This window comes from Nothoprocta perdicaria, unplaced genomic scaffold (assembly GCF_003342845.1).
Source record: "Nothoprocta perdicaria isolate Ctin4 unplaced genomic scaffold, notPer1 scaffold_31, whole genome shotgun sequence".
Lineage (NCBI taxonomy): Eukaryota > Metazoa > Chordata > Aves > Tinamiformes > Tinamidae > Nothoprocta > Nothoprocta perdicaria.
In genome coordinates this window covers 3565699-3582649 of record NW_020455544.1, presented here as the reverse complement: position 1 = coordinate 3582649, position 16951 = coordinate 3565699, and positions in this window count along the sequence as shown.

Sequence of the window (16951 nt, the reverse complement as noted above, 5' to 3'; positions counted from 1 at the left end):
CTATTTTTTTTTCCAAATACCTCACATTGCTTCTTTGAACCTGAGATCCAGAACACACTCAGCTACATTCTGGATTACCGCTTAGTAATACAGAAAATTACTCCAGGTAGGCCACACACACACAGACCTGTTTGGCATCTGGGTCACTGTGGGCATTTCCCTCACTCRTGTCACCCAGAGACACTCTGAATTTCTCCCACTGAAGTGGTTCCACTTGAAAAAAACCTCATTCCATATTAAGTCCATAARGAATTTCAGTGCTTTGCCCTGGGGGGTGGCTTCTCTCATGTTATACGGAAGGACTGAGAAGCTCTCAGGGTGCTCAGAGCTATGGTGGTGGCCTCTCCTACGTCTTTCTGTTTGCCTTATGTAGGCTAGGGAGGAGCTGACCTTTTTTGCAGTTCTAACTAGTTAACTAAGGCCTCCTAGTTAGTTTTCAGAGCTGTAAATCCTGAACATATATGAAGATCTTTTCCTCCCTCATCCCTGAATAAGGAATCTAAACTTTTCCTTTCTGCTTGGTTGGGCTGAACAGCTCCCTCCTCAAAATGCTGGCTCTTACAAAACCTGTGCTTAGTCCTTTAAGCTGTACCTACAAAGCTGTGTAGATGTATTCTAAGTCAGTGAGGGCATCAAAACACACCTGCTATGTAAACATAGCACCCTGTCATGAACCCTAGCATGTTTGTGCAAGTAGGTCCTTGATGTAGCAGGCCACGCTCCTAACCTCCCTGTCTGCCCACAAAGTGAAGTTCACTGCCTTTGCCTCAGCATCACCCCCCCAATCACAGGATCCCAGGGCTTGGAAGCTCCATTTCCCAGCGCTAAGCCCACTTGGGGATCCAACCTGGGATTTCTGCAACTGAAACAGGCTTACTTGTCTGTCTRTAGCTTAGGCTGCAAACAGCTTAGGCTGCAGCAATAAAAAAGAATGTAATTTTGTTGGCTTTTTTTGAAGGTTATGAATCTGGATCTAGGAACCTTTTGCATATTCCTATCACTCCACAGAATCCATTCCATGTGTCTACTGAAGCTGTTTGTCACTGATACAACAATGACACCAAAATAATGTACTTATTGCCCAAATGCCTATTGCTGCCATTTTCTCAGTAGGAAAGAAGGATCTTTGATCTGAGCTAGTTATTCATCCTGGCCCACACCTACTACTACTGTTAAAAAACATAACACACTGGAGGGAGATTGTGCTATATTTCATGAACATTCACTGCTGGCGCTAAGGGACATACCCATCTGTTATTTGCTCTCAGCTTTGCTTACTGATAAAACAGGAAAGACAGCTTGCTGATGGGCTCTTTGAAGCAAAAGGCTTCTCTCTTTCTTACAATTAATGTCTATAAATTATTTTTCAGTAGACAATATGCAGCCTACCTCAAATCAAAATGACTTCCACTAAATTAAAATGAAGTATTCTGTACTTCTTTTTGTATCACATGACTTTGACTGATGGCACTTTACAGCAGCATGTTTGTCTTTAAAATATATTAAATTGGACTCCCTCCCAACACAGCCTGGCTTTGTATTATCCTGGTTTTAAACACACGCTCTAGTTTGTTTCTCAGCCATGCTGTCATATAAGAGCGTGTAAGGGAGCTGGTAATGCTGCAATACAGCCCAGACACCCAAGAGGGTATTAGAGACAGGCAGGAGGATGTAGCTGTCTCTAGGACGGAGGCTATGACAGATACCATGCTGCGCCCTTTCAGAGATGCTTTCTGCTCATTTTTAAGGCCCTCATAGATTATGGGAACATCCCAATGCTGAAGACTGATAGCCTGTTTACACACAGGGAGTGACCTCAGCCATCTGACACCCACTCTGTACACAAATCTTTCCCAGCAAGTGCTCACTGGTGCTCCCACAACTGCTGGGTGTCATCCTCTACTTTGGAGGACAAAGCAGCGTGCTGCAATGAGGACAATCCTTTTATTCAGGACTCAGACATTGCCATGATGAGCAGGTACTCTTACCCACTAGGATCTAAGCATCTCGCTGATCTCTGCCCTCCACATTTCTGCTCTGAAGAGTGCAGATATCTACAGTGTAGAGACAAATCATAAGGGTGTAAGCTTGATGTTGGGCATACGCCTGCCAACACCAAGTACCCTTGTTGTTGCGTTGCCTTTCTCATCTGAGAGTGCCCAGGCATTACGTACCTGTAGCTTTTTTAAAAGGATAGTGTCTGAAGATTTCAGAATTTAAACAGTGATGGCTTTCACCTTCAGGAGCATCTAATCAGGGATCTCACACATGTGGGAACTGCATTTTCAGAGTGGAAACTGGTCTTTCCATTTTGTTACTCAGGGTAATCGCTGCATTGCTAATCACCATTAATCACAGYATAAACTTGGATTTTGCACAAGAAGTATTACAAGTCCCATGGACACTTTCCAGTTTCGCCAGATAAGCCAATATGATCCATCTAACACACAGCATTTGTACCACACTTTAAACACTGTCAGCAGACTGCTGGCCAGGCACACGTTTCTGTTTTGTTCGTCGCAGAAGCATTTGGGAGAGTGACAGTGCTGAGCAATGGGAGGTATTCAGTGGAAAGGCACATAAGCAACAAATGATACACAGTTTCTTTTGATAAATAGTTCAAAGCAACATTTAAGCTTTGTGATGCAAAAGTTAATTTTCCAATATTATAATGCCTGCCAGTATTATACAATCAGGAAATATTCAGGCACAGGAAGAGTGATGATCCTCTATGATGCACAATGAAAGAGTTCTGAGTTTCCCAAACTTAACAAGTGCTATCTAATGAAGTGCAGTAGTTAAGAGCACACTCCAAAACATCTTGAGTTACTTGAGAACGACTCATTGTTCTGACAAGGTCATTTCAGATGTTTAGACCAATTAATCCTCTTTTAGGGAAAAAAAAAAGAAGAAAAAGATTGCCTGCTAACACAGAAAATTCAGCTGGAGACTCAAGACATGTCTGCATTTTCTATAGTTCAAAAAAAATTAAAATATTGGGACAAAAATAGCTAATATAAACATCCCCATGCACAACTCTTTTGTTTCTGCTATAGCTTTCAATTTAAACAACACATACGCTGGAGCTCTAGAGGTGAGCCCTGTCTCCATATGCTGTACCCAAATAAGTAGATCACATTTTTATACAGTGCTCTTCTACAAAGTGTTAAATGGCGAATTCTTATGAAGGTCTGTCTAAGCAAAGTCATTGTGCTGCATGAGCAGCTGCCTAAAATACCTTAGGATGGACTGGAATCTGCAAAAGCAAGAGCCTTTGTACATCTCGCAGGGCTAAAGCTTCACAGCTGTAAGGTGCGTGTTTAAGCCTACAGATACCATGCACCCTCACCCTCTTGTGTACCTCTGGCTGGAGGAAGTGGTGTACCCAAAACACGCTGTACCCATGGGCCATATGGGCTCAGCAGCTCTGTCTTTCGGGCTAGGGTCTCATGAGTACTATAGGGCTAAAATCAAGCTGCAAATCACATAGTGGAAAAAAAAAATTCCATTGTATTACTGTTTTGCCTTTAATACTCATTGCCACTTTCTCTGCATCATCCCTGCTGCATGCAGGTAAACATGATGACAGCTGCAATCTGACTTCACTGGGAAAAAATACCTAGTTTGCAATGACGTGAGCCCTCTGTCATGCACAGAGTGTTGACTCCATTTGGAAATGAAGCCATGGAGAGGCTATCCTATAAAAGCAATCCATGCTGGTTTGGCTGGAAGGGCCAGTTAACCCGGGGGCAGTTTCTACATGGGCACTGCCTTTCCATGAAGGCCCAGCCTGCCCTGGTAACTCCTACTAACCTCAGCATTACCCTTCCTGATTCAAAACGGTGCCGTGAACAACCCTGAGGGAGCAGAGCGTGTGTCCTGCACCCGCCTCATGCTCACACACATCACAGGGAGGAAAGCAAAGACATGGCTGCCAGTGAGGCGAGGTGGGCTGGGAGCCCAGGGCACACTGAGCAATGGAGAGACAAGCGTGTGGAGACCACGCTCCTTTAAACCACCTTTYTGCTGTGGTCAGCGCTCGGCATGTCCCTGGCTCTGCCCATTGCAYCCCCAGGTGTCACAGGGCAGGCCCTGCCTCCAGGCGCTGCTTCTGGAACCTTCTCCACCCTTTGCCAGCCCCCACCCCTTGATTTATCTCAGATTAATGAATGTGGTTTTGTCTCTGGCCATCAACTGCATCCAATCATTCAAATACACAAACACACATGACATATCTAGATATAAATTTCCTGTCGTAATTAGCTCATTTGTTAGGCCACTTTTTTTGTGTGTCAAGAGCCCCTGGGAGAAGTGCGAAGCATTTCAAGCATGGCCTGAACTTTCCATTCCTCTACTTTCAAACAAGGTCTATGGATTATTTATCTGTTTCCTTCAAGTGTGAACACATTCTGTCATATATTATTACATGAGCCTCCTTAGGGACAATATAATGCAATTAGGTCCCCTTCTGTCACCCTCTTTCTGGGCCTGCAGATATTATGCTCTGCAACCTCTTCTCACACAAAACACGTTCACCCAGTTCCCGGCAGGACCCTTCGTGCCCTTCTCTGCGCTTCTTACAGTACTTAAGTATCATCTTGAAACTATTGTTACAAAGCTAGCCGGCAAAATAGCACATACTGCATGAGAATTAGTCCAATTTCTGAGCTGCTGCCAAGCGGCTTGCTTTGAATCACAGCTGGGTCTTCAGGCAGCCTGGTCCTTTGAGGGACGATGCCTCCAAAGCATCGCGTTTCTGAAGGCGAATGGCAGCTCCTCGCTTTCCCCAATGCTCTTCAGTCATTTTGGGGGCTGTACTGAGGAGCCTGGGCTCTACGACTCCAGCGTACATCCAGTGCAAGTAGTGAACTTCAGAATAGATACACGGGGAGCTAAAGGGCATTTTCTTTGTTTTCCAAGTGTTGCCACTGAATGCTAAARCCTTGAGTACCTTCGAGGAAGAATGAAACATCTGCTTAGAACGGGAAGGTTGTAATTTGTAATAGCAAGAGTTTCTGCCCTGAAAAAAAAAATAAATAAATAAAGCTGAAGGAACAAAATACCAATCCTTCATCAAGCAGTCCTCTGAGAAATCAGCTATAACCTTACAAACAATACCACTTACAAGTGAAGCATTCTCCACTTTTCTTTCTCAAATGAATTTTGGGCTTGATAAAAGCATGAGCATATGATTACATTCTCTCTCTTTCGGTTTCCAGTGCCTGACTATATTTAGTCTGCTTCTGAACCCTGTCAGGTTTTCACCTTCCCTATTGTTAAGCAGACTATTTTATGCAGTTTGTTTCTTGAGCACTGTAATGAGCACACTGGTATATGTCACTATCGTACCATCATTAATGTATGTCTGAAATGAGGCCATGCCTTGCTGGAACAAAGCCACAAAATATGCTCCAAAACTTGTCAAAGAGAATTCCCAAGCAAGCTGGTGGGAAAAAATTTGCAGAAAAAAAAAAAAAAAAAGAAGAAGAAGAAATATATCAGAATATATATTTTATATATTTTTTTTCAAAAACCAAATATTAAATGGAATTCACACTCATTTCAAGTAAAGGAGTCCTGAGAAATATGATTTCCAGTCCAGTGGAGCATCTCTGGGTCTGTTCTGGAAGTATATTTGTAGTCAAGAACTTGGTAATTATTTTCCAGATTTTTCAGTGGTGTCATCAGCAGCTTTTCTGCTGCACTGGCCTCGTAGCCTGTGAAGTGTGCTCCTGAAGGAGTTCAGCTGGAGTTTATGACAGGTTTAATGTTTTAGCTAGCACACGGCTCTTCTGAATCTGACTCTCATTACAATTCGCCTACATGAAATGATATGAAGATCCAAAACAGATGAATAGGTGGTACCTCTGCAAAATGAGTACAGCACTGAACTCTGCTCTTCTTGCTAGTATGGTGCAGTGCAACTGTTGGGATGACTTATGAGGCAATTCCTCTGCATTAATTTAGATGACACRCTCTCCCCCTCACAAATAACCAAGGCACTCTTCTGCCCATGCTGAGAGTACATTTTGCTGAGTCAACCATAAGGTGGCTCTTTATTTCAATACCATAAATTTAAACAACTGGCTATAAAATATATACTTTTTTTTTTCTTGGGAACACCAGAAGTTTAAGATCTGCCTTTTTTTCTGAGCGTGGAGATGGGTTTTGTCATTCTAGTGGTGGCTGGAAGTAATTAGTTGCTCCTATACAGCATTTTCCTATAAAAACAATCTTCCTTTATTATATATAGATATATACATATGTTTGAGTAGGTTTGGGGGTTTGTATGTGCATGAACATATGTATTTCAGAAAAAAAAAATCCTAAACAAGCCAAAAAATGAAAACATGCTACAAATTGTCTCTAATTACAGAGAGCTTACAAGCATATTTACAAATGAAAATATGTTCTTGTTTGATTTAAAGATCCAAGCATGCCTGAACTATTTCATGAGTATCACTTGCTTTTATTAAAGGTACACCTATGTGTAGCAAATCATAAAAGAAAGATTTCATTTCAATATTATTCTGAGCCTGAAAGGGGCCTGGGTTGAAATATCTATCATTTTAATCCTCTTACTCAGGAGCTTTGCTGATGACCGTTGCCTGGCATGCACAGTGTCGCGCTGCAGGAGGGGAGAGCTTTGCCTTCTCCTGAAGCACTGGGAGCAGCATGTAAATGTTGAGGCACTTTGTGGTATTAATTTCTGAAGTGCTTGGTTCTGTGTCCTACTGCAGCCTCAGGATCTGCCTGTAAGCCAGGGATCACGTCTAGACAGATCTTACGTCCTGTCAGGTTGGCAGGGACAAAAAGATGAGGGTTTTAGTTGGCTATTGTGTGGACTACAAAGTGCTTCCCAGAGTTAGCTGGGAATTTTATCTGAAGAGAGCACTATGCTTTAGGAACCTAGGATATCAGCATGTATCTCTAAATATACACACACAGGTACATATAGGAGCTACTTTCAGCCTTTCTTCTTTGTCTCCTGCACCTCTCCAGGGCTTCTCTCTGTGGTCCCTTGTTGTTTCTGCCTTTGGTTCACTTATCACAACTCCTATGCTGATTATTGGGTATCAGAGTGATTTGCGACCTGTGGAGCCTGGTGACAAGTGGAATGGATATTTTGTAAACCCTTCTAACCCAGACATCAATAATACGGTTGTGTATGATAGTGATCAGATGATTCCTGCATTCCTAATATATTTCAGTGAATGCTTAATGAACTCTTGCTTCCTCCTCCCCCTCGCTTTTTTAATGTAGATTTAAAGTTTTATAGTCAGGAAGTATCTCACAAAATTTATCACTGCTTATGAACATCTGCCATACAGAGAAACAGCCTGTAGAATCTCAGAGAAAACACAGAGAGAACCAAAACAAACACTGCGAAGAAAATACATACCCCTCAATTGCACACTGTATATATTATGGGGGAGCGGGTGTAGAATCTTCTATACAAGTTGATGTGGTCAGRTGTCTGTAAATATTGTACAAAGGGATCCTTCAGCTCCTAATTTGCAAACCCCTCTTCATTGCACCACAAGCCCCATAAGTAGGCTCTCCTGAAACCTTGTCTGGAAACATCCCATAACTGCAGAAGTTTGTAGGTAGCATTTTAATTTTAATTTAATTTAAGCATTTAATGCTTGTGGCTACTCCAAGATGAGAGCCAAAAGTAAAGGTTTCAGACAACTGGAATTAGGGTATTGTAATGGAAACCGTTGCTTAGGTCAATGTTGTAATGTTTGTTCCTTTCTAGTAGTAGCAATTTCATTGATCTCTAAGATGTTTTCTCTTAAATGTGAGTCATCACTATGCTCATGTGCAAGTCAAAGAGAGCCTGCAAGGAGAGAATGAGGGAGCTGCTCAGTCTGGAGAAGGTTAAAGTCTTCTGCTAAGTGGGTGGTTATAAAGAAGACAAAGACAAATATTCTTGGAGGAGGAAGTGAAAGGACAAGAGACAATAGCACAGGCTTCCATCAAATAAAGTTCTGACTGAATGCTATATAAAAAATAATAATTTCACCGTAAGGGTGGTCAGATGTTGGAGCAGGCTGCCCAGAGAAGCCGTGCAGTCTCCAYTGTTAAGAGATATTCAAAGCTCAGCTGGACGTGGCCTCATCTGAGATAGAAGTTTCCTTGTTTAGATGGGGAGATTGGACTGAACAAGCTCTAGCAGTCCCTGCCAGCCTCATTTATTCCATGTTTCTGGTCTGTAAACTGAAAAGCTCTACTGAGGAATGGAGCAACATCGGAATCAACGTGTATACCATTCAGGTATAAGGAAATGCAGGGAACCTGGGTAATGGGAATSGTGTGAGCTGTATTTTTATGCCAGTTGAAGTGGTAAATTATTTCATAAGCATAACAAGGAAAACACCCATATCCTAAGCATAAAATGTTCTGACGTTGAAAGAATTCTTCCAGAACAACATCCCAGCCCCTTTCTCAAAATATGGTCATGCTTTTGATGCCGTTTCATCAAGGAACAGACAACCCTTAGAAAAGTGATTAATTCTGCTCCCTGGGGGTAAGGTAAAAGCTGGAATGCAGGCACATAGTCTAGCAATACTCATTATAGCAGTAAGATAACTAATGAGATAAGTAATGAAGGATATCTTGGCTTAAAATTTCACCTTTTCTGGAGATGAAAGATTGAAAAAATGAGTGGCACTTAAACTGTAATTCTTACCATATAAGGACTGGATGGCTTTTGGAATTGATTTCATTGATTTTTTTAGCTTTCTGTTTTTTTAAATTTGGAACTYCAGCAAGAGACCTTTTCTTCTTTCATGGAAGTTGTGAGTTATCTCTGCAGAATCCTGCAATGGCTCCTTCTTCCCTTTCCTTTTTCTAATCTGTGCTCTTTGGGAAGCAAAAGCTAATTTTGCAGAGTTTAAATGTGGCAACAGCGCGAGACAAAAGCATTATTCTTCTGCTTGTTATTAACATGGCTTGTCACTTAAGCTAAACAAAACTTCTGCCCCAGAAGAAAGGTTATGTGCTAGAGAGATAAATGTCTGCTTATTGTACAAAATGCTGAAATGTTACACTTTGTGCTAGGCCCACATGCTCTACAAAATATGCATGCACCTGGAAAAGCATGTAAGCCCATCGTGACTGGTAGGCAGCAGAAAGTTTGCTAACTGGGAATGCACTGCCCAGCTGGGGATCACATTTATCATCAAACCTGAATAAATATTCTAGGAGGAACCCTYTGAGTAGCCTGCGTATGGCAGGCTAAATAAAGGAAATATTGGTAATGCCCATCAGTTCTATTAGTAGTTACATCACAGGAAATAATGAGCAACCCTCTCCAGTAACAAGTATCCCCCTGTTTTAATTTGGAAGTTTCCCTGAGGCCAGGGCAATGTTTGGAGCAATATTTGCTCCAAATAAAGGCAAAATTTGGAGAAGAAAGGAAGGAAGAAGTGCCGTGTTTTGAAGAGCCGTAAGCACGAGGATGCAGCAGCAGCTCGGGATGGTGGAAGGTGGTCACCAGATGGCACTCTTAGATGYCCTGCTGAGAGGCTTCCTTCTCCTGAGAGAGCCCTGGTCCTCAAAGCTGTGTTGGTGCTGTGCTCAGGGCTGCAATTCATGTGCTCATCAAGAGGAGTGAAGGTGCTGAAGAAGGCAAGAGAGTTTGTACTCTGCTTTAGCCTCTACTGCCATCATCTACTGCCATCATCTACTGCCATTTGTTGAAGCGAATAAGAAGCTTCCTGAGAATTCAGCACTGGTGTCAAGGTCAAGATCTCTAAAAAGCAGGGGGTTCCGTGTGCTCCTTGACAGCCTGTGCAGTGGTGACCGTGCCAATAGCCAGGTCTGTCTCACAAAGCAGCTCTGGCCTTTGTGTCCCTAACTTCCCTCTGACAAGAAGACAGCTTGCAAGACTGTAACATCTGCTGCCTCTTGCAAGCAGGATGATAATATTAGCTCAGACGTATTGCAGTCAGGATGTGCATCCCTGGAGCTGCTGGGAGCTGACCACGGGGAGTGCCCTGACCTCCCAAGTCACTTAGAAATTTTTGAAAGTCACGCACATCAGGTCATATTCACCATTCCAGTTAGTCTTTTCTACATCAACGAAAATCTTCATAGATATACATTTCTTTTTGTTTGCAGTTTATTATTGCTCTGAGTTACTTAAATTTGAATGGGAGATACTCCAGTTTAATTATTTAAAGTTATTAACCTCTGATAAAAAATTCATCCCATTATGGAGAGTGAACAGCAATGRTAAAGAAATAGAGCAGTCATATAGCAAAAAGCTTTTGCAAATTTAAGCAGAATTTACACCAATATAGCTATAAATAGATGTAATTTGTCTACAATATCTCTACAGAGAAAAAATAACACAGCAGGGAYACTTCTCTTGGGCTTTCTCATACCTCTTTTTGTGATTATTTAATGTCTTTAGCTTCCTGCACTTCAGACAGGAATTGCATCAACAGCTAGCTGCCGTGGCAGTGCTAGAAAACCATGTCAAATTAATTAACCAGGAGGGTGGTCTCCTGCCTGTACGTACCACGTGCATGCTGCCAACATTGTTTTCCCCTTTGGGTTAGGTCATCCGTGGTCCCAATGAATGCAGTGCCTGTAGGAGATGCCGGATACCTTCCCCATGGTGGGGACTGACCACCTGAGCCATCCCATGGACCAAGGTCTGTTCCCTGCTCCACACCATTCTGGTTTTCACTAGTATAAGCCCAACTTCTAAAAATAGTGATTGAGTGCAGAGTGATGATGAGAAGGGCCTTCCCCACAGCCTTTCTCTCCCTGCTCCCCTCCCATTGCCTAACACAGCTGATAGAGATGTATGAAACAAGAAGAAAAGATCCTTCTGCCTAATAGCAGCTGTTTTGTTGGTGGGTAACATTTATCCTGGGCTTAGGCATCACCTGTCCGCAGTGTTCSTCAGCCACTTCTTCTCAGAAACATGAAACATTTCAACTCTACTCTTATTTCTGGCTTCCAGGTGGAGCTTTGACTGCAGCTAAACTTAGAAAACTCTGTTACCCACTGACATACCTTTTTTTTATTCTTCCTGCAGCTATATTGCAGTTCAGCCGGTGAAGTCAGATTCCACCACAGTATCAAGAATTGAGGAATCAAGAGTACCGAGTTAAATATTGTACAGGCAGATATGCAATATAAATATGTGTGCATGCATGCAGGTGCTTTCTCTCTCCATCACACACAACCATTACATTTTTTCATAGCTTCAGCTTGAGACAAATGAAATCCTCCTCCTTCACAAAAATAATCGAATGAGGCCAAATTGATCTCTTAAGTGGATCAATAGAAGCTTAACTGAAATGGATTGGGAAGTTTATCAGACCTGATGTAGTAAAACTCTAATAAGATCACTTCCAATTCACACATATAAGACTAAATTTTCAGCACAAATTGATCTCATTACCAAGGATGAATGGGAACCTTTAATAATAAATTAGGGCTGTAAAGCATTCTTTTTATATATAAACAGATTTTCTTCTTATCCTTACTTGATTGCATGTTTTTAATGTGGCCATTCTTCTGCCCATGCCAGTAGATTTCTTTTCCAAGTGCTTAATTGCTTTAGAAGACAATCTGTTGGGTCATTTTGCACTGAATGGTACCTGAGAGAAACAGCATGGTGGTAAAAAGTCACTCATAGCCGTGAATGTAAAAACATTCTTCTCAGTCTTTGCTACCTACCTCTGCTCCAATAAATATGTAAAGATTGTAGATTAAGTGGAACAATCTCAAGGGAAGATACAGAGTGAGACCCCAGCAGGTCTCCAGAAGAAGGAKTCTCCCATTGCCGGGCCTGACCATTGGATATTTGGCACTTTCTCCTTGAAGTTTTTGCTTTTGAGGTTTCCTGTGAGAAGTAATGACTACTTTTTCCCCAGCTTCTTGACTATGAAATCCACAAAGAGTGGATTTCACACTGTCGGAGCTAAACCAGGTAAACAAACTCAGGCATCTGTGCCACTAGTCGGATCGATGGTCTAGATGGGCTTTTCAGTACAGTGGGATTTGCCTCATCTGGTTTGAGCTGTCCTAAAGTTAGTAGTGTGTAGCTTACATTATTCTGTAGTCCAAGACTATTCTCCATGGTCTACAAGTTAAAACAGCTGTCTCCAGGAGAAAATATGAGGAAACCCTTTGTATTCAAATGTCTGTGAGCTGAAATTTGTCATTATGAAAGGMAACATGAAATACTGGAGGCACATTGAATGGAAAACGTCACTAAGAGAAGGAGGCAGGTARATAGAACTTCATCCCACATGACTCCACTGACTACAGAGAACTCRGAGACATGCATTGACTAAATGCTTAGCTTTTAGATAGATAAAAATAAGTTAAATGTATCCAACTTTGAATAAATCCAGCTTCACAGCTGTGCAGTTAAATGTTAAGCTGTTGGGTTTTGGTTTTTTTTTTTTTTTTTCTGGAAAGCTGTTCATGTAACTAGAACATAACTTGTTTGCTGCAGGTTGACCAATATAAAGGGAAAAATGGGAGGGGGAGCACTAAGCACTCTCCTTCCCACTTCTGGTTATATATATATATGTGTGTAAATAAATGTGAGCAAAAAATGAAGCAGACCTTACACAGCTTTCCTTTTTTTTTACTCTACGTGACTTCTCTCATGTACCAAGGGAAAATAAAATTAATTGCCAAGAGAAATCTTCCTAGTGCTACCGAAGAAAGGGAAAAAAAAACGCAATAAAATCTGCAGACCAAAAAACAAACCTAGGTTTTGAATATGTAAAGTTTTAGTAACATTAAGGAATATACTCTGTACCAGCAAACTCTGTACCATTCTACACAGGCTATAGAGTTCTTATAGAATAATAAGTCTTTTAAAATGTTTTTATACAAAGCAATATTTAACAGAATCATTCATGGTTTGTARTCTTAAAACTAGCTATGTATCTTTAAGAAAATGGACTCCATAGAATAATTTTTATTATAAAAGGTGTTCTACCAAGGTAGTAATCTTTTTATAAGTAAACCCTTGGGCAGTATACAAAACCCACCACTATCTAGCAAGAAAATCAGAATGATACTGAAGATATCTGACAGAAAGAAAATTGGAAACCAAATGCAGGACTCTAAACATTGCCAATTACTACGCATGAATGTAATGAAAACCAGGAAGACMTGAAGAAAGATAAGATTTCCTGATTCAGAACTTCCAAACATGAATTGTTGTCTGAAAGGARCGTATTAAATTTGACATAGTATAGTATATGGGAAAATGAACTAAAATGGAGTTACAATCAATGTTTGAAGTAACAAGAACATAAATAAAAGAGCAGCAGTATCATGATACTCATCAGACCTATAGTTTGTTAATGAGGAATAAAGGATTTCTGTAAAATAGGTTGTTAATGTAAAATCCATAACGGTGCCTAGATTTCAGATAGCTGTCGCTGGAATGATAACTCCTAGCTCGCTCTTAGCATTGCCAAGAATAAAAGAATATAAATTGTGCCCAGCWCACAGATAATAAAAGCAAAGTCTTTTTCATGACAATTTTTTTTAATGATGTACTTTAATTGCAGACTGTACAGGCAAAAAAAAAAAAAAGTGGAACCAAATGAATGATACAAATATATACATAACTTGCGATACTGAAGAGCTTGCAGCCCCAAATAAAGTGGAAGTACCTGCTGAAGGTTCATGTCCAGCTGGCACACCTGCGAGCTTGCTTTTCCTTAGCCCATTTCCTGAAACAATTTCCTGACTCTTTAAAAGCAGGGATCGTTCCTGARTAGAGAAGCCAGTGGAGAGACTCACTGAAGATAGGCATGGTGTGAAATTTGCTACAGCCATTTCAGAGTCTGAAAAGGAACATCTTTTTTCGTGGAAACTCAATAGTTCTCAGTTATTTCTTTAACACACTTTGTATATGGCACAGCAAATACATGGTCTGTCCCTCAGCCAGAACCTAAAGAGCATCTGTTTCATTACTCTTTAAGAGGATTACTGCGCCTCATGAAACTTAGAAGTTGATGCTTTGTCCTCATGACTGGTTCTGATTTGGAAGAAAATTAAGGTAAAATGAATCAAAATGGAAAGAAACTTTCATTTCTCAAACCTCAGAGTACTAACAGAAAAGGCCCTYTTTCTCCCCAGGTAAAGGGTTCAAATGGGACCAAGCAGCTTGTTTGAGGCTGGGTTCCTCTCAGCTCTGTCTCAAGAAGTCCATGTTACACTGATTGCTGGGAGCTGTTTGGAGGCAGTTTCATCTGACCCTGTTTACCTTTTTGGTCCTAGAAGAAGAACCCCTGTCAGAGAAAGGACAGAGGTTATCTGGTCTTTTGTCTCAGCCAATTCAGTGATTTTCATGTTCAAAGCACTGGGTCATCTATTTACAATGGACTGCACAGGATCCCGAGGAACCTGGTTCACAAGGCCTCATTCACAGCAAAACTAAGGGAGAAACCTGAAATCAGGCTGCAACTTCCCACTGTTTATCACCCCCTCTGGTCCCATCTAGGGATACACACATAGAGCCTAACTGGGCACAGCAGTGGAAAGAATACAAACTGAAGTACCTTCATAGCCTGAGCATAAACGAGGGGAAAACCACAGAAGAACAAGCAATCCAAGTAATTTATATGAATGAAAATTTTGTGTTTGTACCAAGAAAGGCTGCTACAGCTTTCATCCGTTTTTTTTCAGTTCAGTCCTAGTCTATATAACTTGTCCTGGACTTATCTTACCCTCAGATTTCATGCATCAGCTGTACTTTTTCTCTGGCAAGGAGAGGAAAGTCCTACCCTCTGGTGCCCTTGTTTGAGAAGACTTTACATCACCATGACTTGAWACAAAGCTCTGCCTATTCTTTCTTGCAAGCAGTAACTTTTTGAATGTATTGCTCTGATCCTAGATCTGCATCATCATASTGTTAACTTAGTTCTTTCTGTCTTCTTTCCACTTCCCAAAATCATCCAGCTTCTGCAATTACCCTCAGGAAATGAGGTTTTCTTAAAGGATTGTTTCTCCTTTTTTTTTGAAGATGTACTGGAATTAATTATCATTTATGAATACCTGAACACATAAATACAGTCAAGCCTGGCAATGTTGCCGTGTTCATCTTTAGGGTTTATTTCTTTTATAGGGTCTGTTGCAGCTTGGAATACAAGGCTTAAAGGTTTACAAGCTTCCCGTAGCTCTGCGTGGTCACAACCCCCAGTTCTGGGGCGGGCTTTAAAAAGGCCCGTTCTTCCCCAGACCTTTCTTCCATTAAATTCACCAACACCCCTGGCTAGACTAGAAGCAGGAGTCRGCAGCGGCCTGCTCAGAAGCCGCACCACGAGTCGTAGGCCCAGGCACGTTTCCAACGGAGCCGATGGCTTTCCCGGGCGCACGCTCRCACCAAGCTCATTGCTTTTCTGTCGCCCACGTATCACACCTCCCGTTTCCCTCCCCAGACACGAATGACCATCCCAGCCTCATTTCTCCATGTGCTGGAACGTCCTTGCAGAGCTGGGGCAGCAACATGGGCACCTCTTCCCTGCACACGCTGGCCTACAGTGCAGAACTAGAGTACAGAGCATTGCTCTCGTATGCTGCCTCCACCTGTAATTCTTTATTCCCTCTCTCACACACACATATACACACATATATCCACTTTTATTAGGGAGAAAAGGTTTTATATCAGCTGGGAGGATTGGGTTTTATTTTAGAAATGTTTGCGGTAGTGCTTCTGAAGCATCCGTATCATCTGGCAAAAAAAGGGAATTTAATGCAAAGCCATATTTCAGTCGCTTTGCTAGCACTGCCGCTTCCCCTACAGAAATTGTTTTATTGGATCTGATTCTTTTGAAATGAATTTGGTATTCATGAAAGCTCAGMCTGATGGCTTGGAAAGAGATGGCCAGATTTCCAAACAACCCAGGTAGCAAAACTCATTTCAAACCTGTTGCAGTTACTGCTCGAAGATCAGTTTTTAAAGTGATTTGGCTGCTGTTCTGGTTCTAATTCAGAGAGAAGCATTTCGCCCAAGTGCACAACTTTATGGAAGCCARTATTCCCACCGACACCACAGGCTTGCTCCCAGACTCGTATTAAAGACACGCTGCTGCGCCGGTTGTTTCTCTGTCAGCAAGCAGGCTCCGTATTTCGTGCCTGTTGGGAGGCAGGGCAGTGACAGACAGTGACCAATAGCATGGTCAAGCCATGATTCAAACAACTGATCCCAAATCAAAAAGCTGATTTATTGCCTGACAGATTCAATCACCTCATTCATCAGTTTAGTAAGAAAGGAAAGAAATGGTTGTATTTTAAGAGCAATGTTGAAAAATATGGTACGGATAAAGTATGAAGTACAAAACTTTTTTTCTGTCTAAAAATAATGGAAAATTCTGCCTGGAGCCTTATGCTAGTGGTCACRTTCTGCAAAGTCTGCAGCAGTGTTAGTGTATATCCAAAAGCCAGCTTTGCATGACCTCACAGGCACTGAGAGTTTTATTCTTACTTTTTTTAATGAGTAAACACAGGTGCAGATTTGCATCCGTTCAAAAAAAGAAAAAAGTGCTATGTTTTTCCAATAGCTCCCTTACATTATGCTTTCCATTTCCATCTAGCTTTGTTCCAAGCTCCAAATAACAAGTCATGAATAATTGTAGTCTTTGCCAAATCAGGCCCTGGTACAATACCTTACCAATAAAGATGTTCCCATTAGCTATGTATAACAAAAAGAGGGACCATTTCATTTTGTCTCATTCGTATTGGGGAAAAACAGACTCTGAGGTCCTGTAGGTTTATGACAGAGAGCTTGAAAGAATGTTCCAATTATTATTCGCTCCTTTATACGTCACTGTTAAAACTGTTAATTTCAATTATCTAAATGTTTGTCTAGCTTGTATGTCATTCGCAATGAAATTACTGGGGCCAGATTTACTGGCGTACACCATTTACTTGGGCAATCCCAGCCCCAGGTTTATGG